Genomic DNA, 12,786 nt, shown 5'->3' on the forward strand with positions numbered 1-12,786 from the left:
ATCTGAATTGAATTGAAAAAAAGAAAAGCTGCTTTTCTCTAGAAAATAATCGTCCCTTTTTTTATCCCTTCTCATTAAGTGGTCCTAAGGAAAAAAAATGAAACTGCATATTTTTTTGGATCGAGCTATTACGAGGTCAGGGGTTATATAAATGGCTTTTTTTGTGCAAGAAAATATTTTTAAATTCAGATTTTTAGCTTTTATTTTTAAGTGTGGTGAGTCAAGTAATCATCTCGTAGTGATATTTGTCTATCAATCTTCTCCCCTGTACAGGCATGATGAACAATGTATTACCACCAAAGCAGGGATAGTCCTGGGGCTTCAGATGGGAATATCAAGTTAATAGACATGTAAGAGAGGAATAAAGTTAGTTGAATTCGGCTTTTAAACTTTGGGAGACTATATTTTGTATTCTATTGTTTAGGAACTAATTGAAACCCCCCCCCCAAGTAATTGGTATTTTTTTGTCTTTAGTTGTGTAAATTTTTTTGTGATTGTTAAACTGTGAAATTTTAATTTTTTAGCTATATTTTTTTATTCAATATTCCTTTTATATAGTATATTATCTTAAAATCACGTTTATCCAGCTATTAGTTCTATGTAATGAGTTTTGTTTTATGAATTTCAGGTTTTTGCTTGTTCTATGTCAATGAATTTCGTTGAATGTTTCACATTTTCTTTGGCTTTGTGAGAAGTAAATTTTAAAAATAATCTGAGACCAAAACTGAATGGCCTATACATCTGATTTCATGTATACATATAATGCCTGTATATTTACGTTTTTACACGTGACTAAAAAGAAAAAGCAGTCACATTTGTTTAGTAAGTTTTAGTGTTAAATTTTTATATTTCGGTTTAATTAAAAATATGTTTTAGAGTTTGAAGACGCTTTACCATGTGATCTTGAGAAGCCCTTTCATTTTCCAAACCATTATTTGTCGCCAAAACTAGAAGATGTTTCCTTTCTCAATATACCTAGCATTTCAGGACCTTGTAAATTTGGATACGACACCCAGGAATTGCAACCCTAATTTTTTAACAATGAAGGCATATCTTAAACATTGTATTTTTCTTGATTGAAATGTATTAGATATTAATTTATTGGACAAAAAAAGGACAAAGAGACTTAATCTTAAGATGCAATTTTTGTTTATATTTTTCCGATGTGCAGGAGTTTGCTAAAATACTTTTGTGGTCTTTGATGAACATTTTTAAATTTTCACTTGAAAGTAGTTTTGCAGGTTTTATTATTTTCAAAGAGCTTGATAATAAGCCTTAAAACTACAATTCTATACAAATTTTTTTATCCATTAATATAGTGTATATTTCTCTTCAAATTTAGTTATAAAGAACTGAGTCGCTATATTACTTTGATTTGAAGTTCAATTGCAAAGAAGTGCAGAATTGGCGCTGATTTTACATGAACTGTCCACTTAAATTTTTCAGTGCAGAGTATTAATTTACTATAACAACAAGATTCAAACAAATACACTGAATTCATTTTGTGCAGATGAAGTCAAAAGTTTTTTGTCTGTTTAGGAACAAGTTATTTTATATATTTAGCTAGAAGAGCATAGGGAGTCTCATTGGATTAAAAAAAGAAGATGAAAGTCACGTTTTCCTCAGAGAGATGAATTCTTTTAATACAAAGTGAAAAAAAGTTTTCTGCATGTAAATACACGATGATGAGTTCTTAAAAGCTCCGTTTTCAATCACCAGTTATCAGTCACCTTTGACCAGTTATCAGTGACAGCCTAAATATTGTTTTATTTAACAATTTGCTTATAGCCGATGAACTGTGAACTAGAACAACGTATTTATTCTTCACAGTTCATTAGAAATTTTGAGCCTAAAATATGTGCATGGTCTCTATACAAATAGTAAAACACAGCAAATAAATATGCTCGCAATTTACTCCAGCCTGACTCTTTATTTAAAAGGAAATTTTTTTTTAAACGATTCAAAAGTACCCAAATGCTGATGGCGGTGCCACTATGTGCGACCAGATTATCCTGAATTTGTTCTTCTTGTTCTTGTTACATCTCTTCTTGTTGCAGTAATTCCTGATATTTGTCGGACTATTGACGCTTGGTTACTTATGGTTTAATTTTAAAGAAGGCCTGGTTCTTGCTATTTTAAGGTTTCTTTTTTGCTATGTCGGTGTATTAGAGTGACCAATTATATAAGCCTAACATCTAATTATAAATAATGTAAATTGTAAAACCCTAATATTACGATATCAGGTGATCTCGAAATCGCGTATAGCTAATATCTCGACGAGGAAGAGAAGAGGGAGCGAAAATAAAGTCATTTGTTGTTACAATTACAATAAAATTATTTAGGATACAATTATTTGTAACCTATTGAAAGATTTACTGTTATTTTCTGTTTTTAACTTTGTAGACTTTCAAAACATTTTGAAAGATATGTCTTTGTTTTTTGTTTTTTTTAAAGATATACTGTTTTTTTTCTGTTTTTAACTCTGTAGACTTTCAAAACATTTTGAAAGATATGTATTTGTTTTTTTGTTGTTTGTTTTTAAAGATTTACTGTTTTTTTCTGTTTTTAACTCTGGTGACATTCAAAAAATCTTGAAAAATATGCATTTGTTTTGGTTTTGAGAGTTTTGATTTTCTGTGTTATTTCGTTAACTTTGTACACTCTTAAAATTCTAGGTCACTTTTCACCACACGTGTCTGGACTTTACTTACAGGAAAATACGTCACTAGTAGTTTCAAGGAATCCATCCTCTAATAGTTATTTAATTTCTTGTGTATCAGAATCTGAAGGAAAACGCATAGAATATCAGAAAACAGGTTTGAAAAGTCGCCTTCAAAGTGAAGAGGAAGAAAGATTGAAAAGATATCTAAGAATTCATAAAAAGAAAAAAATATATAAATGTGAGGTACGTGACAAGTCCTTTTCTCAAACGTAGAATTTGAAGCTGCACATAAGAGTGCATACGGGTGAGAAATTGTTTAATTGTGACGTTTGTGAACAAATCTTTTATGCAGTATCATAATTGAACACCCATAAAAGAGTGCAGACAGGAGAAAAACCGTTTAAGTGTGACGTTTGTGATAAAACGTTTTCTCAAGCATCATCTTTGAACACTCATAAAAGAGTGCATACGGGTGAAAAACCGTTTAAGTGTGATGTTTGTGACCAAAGTTTTTATCATGCAGCAGGCTTGAACACCCATCAAAGAGTGCACACGGGTGAGAAGCCGTTTAAGTGTGACGTTTGTAATAAAACCTTTTTTGCAGCATCACATTTGAACCGGCACCAAGGAATGCATACCGGTGAGAACCCGTTTAAGTGTTAAATTTGCGATAAAACGTTTTCTCGAGCAGCTAATTTGAACAACCATCAAAGAGTGCACACGGGTGAGAAGCCATTTCTGTGCGATATTTGTGACCAAACCTTTTCTACAGCATCAAGTTCGAACACCCATCAAAGAGTTCATACGGGTAAAAAGCCGTTTAAGTGTGATGTTTGTGATAAAATGTTTTCTCGAGCATCTAATTTGATCACCCATCAAAGACCACATACAGGTGAGCAACAGTTTAAGTGTGATGTTTGTGACCAAACCTTTTCTACAGCATCAAGTTTGAACACCCATCAAAGACTTCACACGGGTGAGAAGCCGTTTAAGTGTGATGTTTGTGACCAAACCTTTTCTACATCGCCAAATTTGAACCGGCACCAAAGAATGCATATTGATGAGAAACCTTTCATTTTAGAATTCTGAGAACACTTTTGTGATTTTTAACAATTTTACTGGCATTAAACAGTGCTTACAGGAGTTTTGGACGATTGTTGTATCCTCAGTGATTTGTGGTTATTATTCTCACAACCAATTAGTACATCAAATTAGTTTTATTTAAATTTTTTTTGTGTTTAGTTTCCTTAGCAAATTTAGTTTCTTTAGTAATACAAATGTGCTTGAGTGTTACTAATGTTATTTATGCAAGAAATGCTTGTCATGGCTGGACTATTTGAACGCGCTCAAAGAGTGTACACAGGTGAGATACAATTTAAATGTGATTTGCGTAAAAGGGTATTTTAATCTAATTTAGCTCTGCCTTAGCGTTTAACAACGTATTCTAGAAAAAGCCTCTAAGTTTATAGACTACAACAAAACCTTCGGAACAAAAGTGATTTTTATTAAAAAAATAAAACTTGATGAAGAATTAAAGCTGTTCCACTTTGGCTAATTCCCAAATTTAAATTAGGGATTCGGCTTTTGTATAGTTTTCCGTGTTTTTTGTTTTTTTTTTTTCGCAGGTTAATGACCAATGTGGATGTATGCTTTTATTTTATATAATTAACAATTTTGAAGAAATAAAATTTTACGAAAAAAATCCTCTTAAATTTATAACATTAAAGTAAATACATGTTTAAATTTTACAAGACCGATGTGCATAATAATTAGGATTTTCAAGCAACCACAAATTCACGCAAGAAAGTAAAATATAATTAGTTGTCAATTAGTTCCACAGAAAAAAATAATGAAATTAATCAAGGCTAAATAAATGGGAACTATAGATCAATTGACTACAACAAATTTTTGGTTCAAGGTTCTCTATGTGATTCTTCTTACTTCGATGTCGATTTAAAGAAGAAAACAAGAACCCGGAGATAAATTTTACCCGAAGGCAAACCACTTTTTGTACACTTTTTTGGCACACACTATTTCACCTACCATGCAAAACGTAATGTTCTGAATTAGTTAAAAATTTTCAGAATTCATGATTTTGTTTTCTTGCCTAAATAGAGCACAAGGCTTATTTGAGAGAGAGGGTGCCTGAAAATTATTAAAATTACGTTATCCCACAGCTTTTGACCAATATAACTGAAATTTTGAAAAATTGAAAGACTTTTTCGTTGTTCCTGTTATTTGTGCCATGGTTTATATGTTCTTAACTTTTGATGACTAATTCATTGTGTATAAAGGCTCTTATGCACCTGAAAAAATATTAAAAGAATAATTCCCCTCCACGCCAAAAAATTAAAATGATAAGTCTGTTGTTGTTGGTTTGGTGAACTGTCTAAGAGAGGATCGGATTGTAAATGAGTGCAGTTAGTTTTTTTGTTAAGCATACCCTAAGGCAGTGGTTCTTAAACTTATTAGATACCGTATCCCCTTATACCCACAAAAAGGTTTCGGCAGCTCTTCTCAGTTACCGACTCTAAGTAAACTACAGCTAAAATATTAAATCTTAAACAAACCTTAAAGCCCTAACTTAGCAAACACTACCTTGAATTGTTCCGACATGTTGTTTTTTTTTTTCATTAATAGAAAACCTTTTTGTACAAAGCAGGTTTTTCAAAAAAAAGTAAAGAACTCAATTAATCCAAAAATGAACAAAAATGGAATGAAATAAATTACCAAGAATATAATTATCACAAATTAGTATTAAAAAATAAATAAAACTCAAACAAACAGATATTAGAATACATCAAATTGAAGATGGACAGACATTAATCCGAGTACGGCTTTAACCCCTACTTTTGTTAAAAGACAGAATAAAATTTATAATTTACTGAACAAAATTTGTAATGTCAGTTTAATATACATGTGCTGATATTAGTTCCTTAAAACCTTAATTAATTTTTTATTTCTTAAGGCTGAATAAGGGAAAACAGTTAAAAGAATTTTTTGTTTAATGGTGTTCTTTACTTTTTTTTAACTTATTGTTTGCAAAAAGTCGCTTTCTATAAAACCCTTATATGCCCCCAGGGCATAACTTACAACCCTGAGGGCTGTGGAGGGACTGTTTTTTCAACTACGTTGAAAAAATGGCTATCTCAAAATTTTGATTGTATGTGTTTGAGGAAATAGTGAGTGTGAGAGGGGGTTAGTTGCCCTCCAATCATTTTTGACTATTAAAAAGGGCACCAGCCATTTCAATTTCCAATCGAATGATCCCTTTTTCAAAGTTCTACGACAATGATTTCTATAAAAACCTTACATGTCCCCAGGAACTAACGTCCCAACCGGTCCATGAATGCCCTGGGAGGGGGGGTATCAACCTTACATACATAATGTATAAAACAAAAAAATATAGAAAAGAAGGAAGATAAAAACAGTTTTATTGATGCTGTTCTAGGAACTATGGGGTTAAAAAGGGGGTTAGTTACTCTCAAATTTCTTTCGACTTTGGAAAATGGCACTAGCCCTTTCAATTCCCAATTGATTGAGTCCTTGTGTAAGTTAACATTTCTGTCCATACAAATACTATATGCACTCAGGGCGTAACTGGCAACATGGGCTCCGAGGGCTGTGGGGGCTGTCTTTTTCAATGACATAATGTCCAGAACGTTCAACTCTAAAAATTTTTACTGTATTTGTGTGGGTAAATGGGAGGCGTGACAGGGGGTTAGTTGCCCTCCAATTATTTTCAACAATTAAAAAGACACTAGCCATTAAGAATCTTATATCCCAGGGCATAACGTACAACCCGTCCCCGGCGTGCTGTGGGGGGGGGGTTCCTCCATAAATACCAAATGTTCAATAAGTTAAAATACTTAGAACAAATGGGTAGTCTAAAACTTTTGATTGGATAGGTTTGAGATAATGGTAGAAGTATGAGGGGGGCTAATTGCCCTTCAATCACTTTTGACTATCAAAAAGGGCACTTGTCGTTTCAATTTCCAATCGAATGAGGCTTTTTTCACAATTTTGACGACAAAGCTTTCAATAAAAACCTTACAATACAACCCTTGCCCTGAGGGCTGTGGGGTGAGGGTCATCCTCAAAGATATAATTTCTTGACTCTTCAGCTCCGTTGAACAAAAACGCTATCTCACAATTTTGATTGTATGTGTTTGGATAAATGGTGGGTACGGTTGGGGTGCTAGTTACCTTTCAATTGCTTTTGACTATTAAAAAGGGAACCAGCCCTTTTAATTTCTAAGGGATAGAGTCCTTTTAATGTTTTTACGGCAACGTTTTCTATAAAAAAAACCTGATATGTCCCACGGGTACACCTTACAAACCCTCTCCTGAGTGCTGTCGGGGTGGGTCATAAGCAGGAAATACTAAATGTCCAAAAATTTGAATTGCATAGAACTAACTAGGTGTGTAAAAATTTTGATAACTTGTTTTTCAGGAACAGATGGAATTGGCAGGGGGATGAATTGCCCTCCAATAATTTTCGATTGGTAAAAGGGCGTGAGCCGAGTGAATTTACAATCGAATGAGTCCTATTTCAATTGTCTACGATAAAGCTTTTAATAAATACCTTAATTTACCCTACAACCTAACACAACCCTTGTCTTGAATGCTGTGGGTGGAGTATCATACAGTTAGTGGTAACGAACTGTAAGTAAGGAGCGACCCCGATCAATGGTAACCGAAACTCTAGAAAAGGATATTTTGATACAAATAGATGCATCAAAAGAATCAGATTTTAATGTTGATTTCAAATATATAAGTTTCATCAAGTTTAATCCTACCCATCAAAAGTTAGGTGCCTGAGAAAATTTTGCTGACTTTCGAAAAAAGAGGGAAAGACCCTCTAAAAGCTATAGAACCTTAATGAAATCACACCATCATATTCCGCGTATCAGAGAACCCTACTGTAGAGGTTTCAAGCTCCTATCTACAAAAATGTGGAATTTCGCATTTTTTGCCAGAAGAAAGATCACGGGTGCGTGTTTATTTGTTTTTTTTCCCCAGGGGGTGATCGTATCGACCCAGTGGTCCTAGAATATCGTGGGAGGGCTCATTGGAATGGAAATTAAAAGCTTAGTGCCCTTTTTAAGTGACCAAGAAAATGGAGGGCAACTAGGTCCCCTCCCACGCTCATTATTTTTCCAAAGTCACCCGATTAAAATTTTGAGATAGCCATTTTGTTCAGCATGTTCGAAAATATTATAAGTATGTCTTTTAGGATGACTTAATCCCCCGAAGTTCCCGGGGGGGTGGCTGAAAGTAATGAACTTTACCCAATGTTAACATATAGTATTGGTTATTGGGAAGTATACAGACGTTTTCAGGGGAGATTTTTCCTGGTAGTGGGGGGGGGGTCGGGGGTTATGTGGGAGGATATTTCCATGAAGAAAGTTTTCATGGGGGAAGGGACATTGCTATGAAGGGGACACCGGACTTCCCAGCATTATTTAAAAAAAGATCAGAAATTAAATATAAAAAAACAAGTGCAAACAACAGCAGGAACATCAAAACTTTAAACGAACAGAAAATATTACATGTATCATTGGGTTCACCCCCTAGTCAATACCTTGCTCTTTAAGCCAAAGATTTTTTAGTACTTTCATAAGAGCTATTTGTTCTAATTAACGGCCTTTGTGATTAAGTGGTCATTTTTAAAGAATTGGAACAAAATTGGAAATTTCGCTTAAAGAGCAAGGTATTGACTAGGGGGCGAACCCTCTAATATACGTATCAAAAATATATGAATATAGAAGTTCGTTACGTAAGTTAATTCGTAAGTTACGTATATTTATTACTAATAAAAACGTTCGTAAATAAAATTAAACAACTGTCGAGAAAACCATTTAACCAAATAAAAGTAAATTAATATGAAAATGTTCTTTTAATTATTCATGTACGGTGAGCTAAGATCAAAACCTGCATTTATTCAAAATCGTTCCAAAATTAAATAAAAAAACAAGTTTTTTTAACTGAAAGTAAGGAGCGACGTTACAAATTAAAACGAACAGAAATTATTCCGTATATGAAAGGGGCTGTTCTTTCCTCAATGCCTCCCTCTTTACGCTAAAGTTTGACTTTCTCACAACTCTATTATTTTTTAAATGAAAAACTTTAGCGTAAAGAGCGAGGCGTTGTGGAGGGGACAACCCCCTTCATATATAGAATAATTTCTTTTCTTTTTAAGTTTTAATGTCGCTCCTTACTTTCATTTAAAAAAAAACTTGTTTTTTTTTTTACTTAATAATCCTCAAAGAATTAATTTCCGGACCTCTCAACTATATTGAACAAAAAGGCTATCTCACAATTTTGATTGGATGTGTTTGGATAAATGATGGGCATGGAAGGGGTGTTAGTTGCCTTACAATCACTTTCGACCATTAAAAAGGTCACTAGTCGTTTAAATATACATTCGAATTAGCCCTTTTTCAAGTTTCTACGACAGAGCTTTCAATAACAACCTTATGTGCTGCAAGGGTATAAATTACAACCCTTTCCCTGAAAGCTATGAGGGGAACTTCATGCTCCAAGAGATAATGTCCGGACCTCTCAACTATATTGAACAAAAAAACTATAGCACGATTTTGATTGGGTGTTTTTGGATAAATGGTAGGTATGGAAGGGGCCTTAGTTGCCTTACAATCACTTTCGATAATTAAAAAGGGCATTAGCCATTTCAATATCCAATGGAATGAGCCCTTTTTTAAGTTTCTACGACAAGGCTTTCTATTAAAAAACTTATATGCCCCCAGGGCATAACTTGCAACCCTTACCCTGAGGGCTGTGGGGGGGGCATCCTCAAAGACCTAATTTCCAGAACTTACAACTACGTTGAACAAAACGGATTTCTAAAAATTATGATTAAATGTGTTTGGGGAAAAGGTGGGCGTGAGAGGTGGGCTAGTTGCATTCCAATCACTTTCGACTATTAAAAGGGTAGTAGTCCTTAAAATTTATAATCGAATTAGCCCTTTTTGAAGTTTCTACGACAAAGCTTTCTATAAAAACCTTATATACCCCCAAGGCAAAACTAACAACCCTTGCCCTGAGAGCTGTGATGGGAGTGTCCTCCTGAAAAACATAATTTCTATGTGGAAATTAACTACGGTCAACAAACTGGCTATTTCAAAATTTTGATTGGATGTGTTTGGGGAAATGGTGGGCATAGAAGGGTTGTTAGCGGCCTTCCAATCACTTTCGACCATTTAAAAGGGCACTAGCCATTCCAATCGAATGAGTTTTTTGAAGTTTCTACAACAACTTCTTCGATTAGAAGTGCCCTGGTCAAAAGCTGAAAAAAATAATACATTGTGCCAACATCGTTCTTTACTTAGGCAGCGCAAGCCCTGCCTATGATACACCATATCACTAATTCTGCTTGAAACGGTTTTGTTTGACAATGAAATTGTTTTACTTCGCTTTGCCTCTTTCTCTCGAAACATACAGAAATCAATTTCCGCTACGGCGGGGATCAGATTTTCACCAATAGTAAGGTTTTTACCAGCCTTCACAATCAAATGACTAATTCTGAAAGATTTTACAGCATTTTCATTTGTTCTGCAAAAGAAAACTTTTTTGTTGTGTTTTTCCTACTTTTAACATCTTCCAAAAGACGTTCAAAGTACCGCAGCTTCTTTTTAACTAAATTCTCATGTTTGATTTCAAAATGGTGTTTTAAAACAGAAGTGTTCATACATTTGTTACGCTAAAGTTATTTTTTGAACTTTAATAAGGCTTATTACTCTAATTAAACGGCCCCTGTGTTTCAGGAGTCATTCATAAATACTTGGAACAAAAAGCAAAGTTTAGTGTAAAGAGCGAGGTTTTTAAGAGGGGAGAACTTCCCTTATTATGCTTGCTCCAAAGATAATAATCTTGTCAACAGAAACTTTCCATAGAAAATGGATGTCTGGAGTGACTGGGAAAACAATTAGAAGTTGAAATCTTTTTTAAAATTGAAGTATCTTAAGGAGAAGTATTACAAATACATCTGGTAAGCCAGATCTGGACTCATGCAAAAATAGAACCATGTTAGACATGAGATGATTCCAGGAAGAAACCCAAATTCCAAAGATAATAATCTTGTCAACAGAAACTTTCCATAGAAAATGGATGTCTGGAGTGACTGGGAAAACAATTAGAAGTTGAAATCTTTTTTAAAATGGAAGTATCTTAAGGAGAATTTTTCTCCTTGATGCTCAAGCAAGGGGATTTCAAATGAATGCTAACTGATCAGCTCCAGGTAAGAATTCCTTGGTAAAGAATCACTTACTTTGTAACTATTAGTTTAATTTAATTTCTGGGGTGTGTGTGTGTGTGTGTGTGTGTGTGTGTGTGTGTGGTCGATCGTTTATTTTGCCGCACGTGTATTGTAGTGACAATGAACGGCTGCATTGCTACCGTCGACATCTGTTTAACCGACCGTTTTTTTTTATTGCCAAATGTGACCGTCGCAATACTATCCTATGCACCTCTAAGAAACACTCGGTAAAACAAACGCTTGGTAAAATAAAACACCAAGTGTATTTAGGGCCTTTGAGACGGTCAGCCGACGTTGAGGCTCGCAAAATTATTTTCAAGGAATCGAATCCTCTTAATCCGTTTAAAGATCTGGCCTGTCCGACACACTACGTAATGAGTACTTAAGAGAGTCTGAATTCTCTAAGAGTCTTCATAGAGAGTCTACTTTCTCTGAGAGTCTTCACAGAGAGTCTACTTTCTCTGACAGTCTTCACAGAGAGTCTACATTCTCTAGGAGTCTTCACAAAGAGTCTACTTTCTATGAGAGTCTTCACAGAGAGTCTACTTTCTCTGAGAGTCTTCACAAAGTGTCTACTTTCTCTGAGAGTCTTCACAGAGTCTACTTTCTCTGAGAGTCTTCACAGAGAGTCTACTTTCTCTGAGAGTATTCACAAAGAGTCTACTTTCTCTGACAGTCTTCACAGAGAGTCTACTCTCTCAAAAAATTATCTTTTTTGGCTTAAAATTTCACATAAAAAGAAAAACAATCATGTTTTGCAGAGTTTTTAAAAGCTGAAAATGAAAGATAACAGCAAAGGGCAAAAGAGACAGAAGTAATATTACCTTTGTGACATTTGCATAAGATACACTGTGATTGGCTTATAAAAAAGCGTCACAAAAATAAACCAATAAAATTAAAGCCCAAATTACCGCTTAGGCATCGACTGTAATCTCTCTTCTCTCTGCTACAGTACACGGGTAGGATTTACTAGATAGCCTTATAAATGTATGACCATTCATAATTCAGTAAAGTAAGGGTACATTGTGCACATGCAGTTTTTTTTTTATTAGAAGGTATGGATGATGCAGCAATTTCTGTTTGTTTTAAGTTTTAATGTTCCTCTTTACTTTCAGTTAAAAAAAAACTTGGTTTTTCTTTATTAAATGTTAATAGAAAACAAACTGATGATTTTACCTTTTATGTAGTTATGGATTCAGCCATAGAAAAGAAAACTTACCTTGCAAAAAGTTTTTAAAATTCCAAATTAAAAATTTGTTTAAAATAGTTTTAAAAGGTTTGCCCTCTATAACTTGAAAACACAAATAAATAAAGTTAGAATCCCATATTTAGAAACGTGTCTAGCCAGAATTCCGTTTCTAGGCAATGACCATTCACAAGTGAAATTCGGCGCTTAGCTAGACATGCTCGACAAGGTGCTTGGCTAGACATTGAGTTCTAGACTCTAAAACTCAATGTCAAAGATTTTCTATTACAGCCAATCAGAATGTTTCAAGTTCTCCTATGTTCATCATTTATTATATCATTTTAAATCAAAATCTATTTTTGTTTTTTAATTAATTGTTTTTTTTTATTTTAAGCAAATATGCAACACTACACATGATAGTTTTGTACATTAAGACAATTTTTATGATCATCTCATCCATTTGTGACAGTAAAAATAAGGATTAATATTTTGAAAGTTTTGTCCGAATAAGTTCCCTTGATCGGTTAGAAGTGATAATTTGAAACTAAATTTGTATTTTTAGCTAACCACTGAGTTTTAATTGTGAACGATCGTTGTCTAGACTTTGAACTCTGGCTAGACACGTGTCTAGACATGGGATTCTAGCTAGACATAATTGTGAAC

At 34.0% G+C, this 12,786-nt stretch overlaps 1 protein-coding gene across 1 annotated transcript in view; it reads left to right on the forward strand.

The window, feature by feature from the left end:
• LOC148948148 (uncharacterized) overlaps nt 1-12,786 on the forward strand; it is a 374,053-nt gene that overhangs the window by 64,874 nt on the left and 296,393 nt on the right. The window lies entirely within an intron of this gene.

The sequence above is a fragment of the Artemia sp. Qi Xiang Cuo genome, chromosome 10, assembly GCF_049724085.1.
Source record: "Artemia sp. Qi Xiang Cuo chromosome 10, ASM4972408v1, whole genome shotgun sequence".
Taxonomy (NCBI): Eukaryota; Metazoa; Arthropoda; class Branchiopoda; order Anostraca; family Artemiidae; genus Artemia; species Artemia sp. Qi Xiang Cuo.